Here is a 2,105-nt window from a genome sequence, read left to right as displayed (position 1 = left end):
TCTGTATGGTGTTAAATGCAACTAGAGCATGACCATTTTGATGTGTAGTTTATAGCCCAGTGGCTGCTTCTGTCTGGTGTTAAATGCAACTAGAGCATGACCATTTTGATGTGTATATTTTATAGCCCAGTGAATGCTTCTGTCTTGTGTTAAAGCAACTAGAGCATGACTGTTTTGATTGATAGTTTATAGCCCAGTGGCTGCTTCTGTCTGATGTTTTATCAAACTAGAGCATGACTATTTTGATTGATATATTATAGCCCAGTGGCTGCTTCTGTCTGATATTTAATGTAACAAGAGCATGACTGTTTTGATTGATAGTTTATAGCCCAGTGGCTGCTTCTGTCTGATGTTTAATGCAACTAGAGCATGACCATTTTGATGTGTAGTTTATAGCCCAGTGGCTGCTTCTGTCTGATGTTAAATGCAACTAGAGCATGACTATTTTGATGTGTAGTTTATAGCCCAGTGGCTGCTTCTGTCTGATGTTTTATCAAACTAGAGCATGACTATTTTGATTTATGGTGTATTAGAGCCCAGTGTCTAGTATTGGCTGCAACTTAAAAAGGCTTTTTTTTTTATTGATGGCTGCTTATTATAACTCAGTGACTGCTTCAGTCTGGTGTGTTCTGCAACTAAAGAATGACTTTTTTGACGTCATTGAGTACTGATTTCTGTTGTTTTTCAACTTTGTTTTCACCCACAGTCATCTTGTTGTTTACATTTTGACTTTTTTGATTTATAATGTATAATGTATAGCCCAGTCGCTGCCTCTGTCTGGTGCTTTATGAAACAAGTGTATGACTATTGTGATTGATAGTTTAAAGACCCGTGACTGCTTCTGTCTGATGTTTTTTGCAACTAAAGAATTACTTTTTTGAATGATAGTTTAAAGCCCAGTGATGGCTTCTTTCTCATGCTTATACATTACTTTGCAACAAGAGAAGGTCTATGATGATTGGTAGTTTGTTGAGCAGAGACAGTATAATAATACATGTTGCTGTCAGTGTAGAAAACGAAATATGACGTTGTGCTTTTGAAGCGAACATTTTGTCTCTCTTTTTATTATTGCTTATTTCGTAAATGTCGAGATTTTAGTTGTTGCTCGTTTAGCGTGTTTGTGTTCATTGGCCTTTGTCTCTTTCTTTCCCTGGTCTGTCATTCGTTCCCGTTCGGGCCCCTTTTCTTCTTTGGGAGGGATACAATTAGAAGGAAAACAGTTTTGCATAGTTTTGATTTTGAATCTTGGCTAATTTCATTTCTGAAACCTATGTTTTACAACAAGGGGAAACAACAAGGGGAAACAACAAGGGGAAACAACAAGGGGAAACAACAAGGGGAAAGGCCCTTTATATGGACTGGCTCCTAATATGGACCACCTCCTGTTCAGACAAAATAACGGTACTAGAGAAATCAAAACAGTTACGTTTGCTGCATTTACCCCCCTATGAATAACTGGCACAGGTCAAAACAGTTGCAGACGCACAAACCGCAAAATCGTCAGGCCTTTTCTATGTAACACTCTTGGTAGCGTTCACTTTAAATTTGACGCTTAAAACAGACTAGTTTCTGTCCACAGACACAGCTTTTAACCCACAAACATTGCTAAATGTGACAGCTTAGACTTTATTCGTAACATTTTATCAGTTTTGCCCCCGAGATTCTAGTGCAAACACAAGATAATGGCAACATCTCAAAATATGTGTGTAACCCCTAGTTTGGACCACCTTCACCAAATAGAAGAAAAGAACAGATAAAGGCTGGTTACAGTCACTGATAAAGGCTGGTTACAGTCACAGCTAAAGGCTGGTTACAGTCACTGATAAAGGCTGGTTACAGTCACTGATAAAGGCTGGTTACAGTCACAGCTAAAGGCTGGTTACAGTCACTGATAAAGGCTGGTTACAGTCACTGATAAAGGCTGGTTACAGTCACTGATAAAGGCTGGTTACAGTCACAGCTAAAGGCTGGTTACAGTCACTGATAAAGGCTGGTTACAGTCACTGATAAAGGCTGGTTACAGTCACTGATAAAGGCTGGTTACAGTCACAGATAAAGGCTGGTTTCAGTCACAGATAAAGGCTGGCTTCAGTCACAGATAAAGG

The sequence above is a fragment of the Littorina saxatilis genome, linkage group LG16 (assembly GCF_037325665.1).
Source record: "Littorina saxatilis isolate snail1 linkage group LG16, US_GU_Lsax_2.0, whole genome shotgun sequence".
NCBI classification, from domain to species: Eukaryota; Metazoa; Mollusca; class Gastropoda; order Littorinimorpha; family Littorinidae; genus Littorina; species Littorina saxatilis.
Note: the sequence above shows the minus strand (reverse complement) of the source record.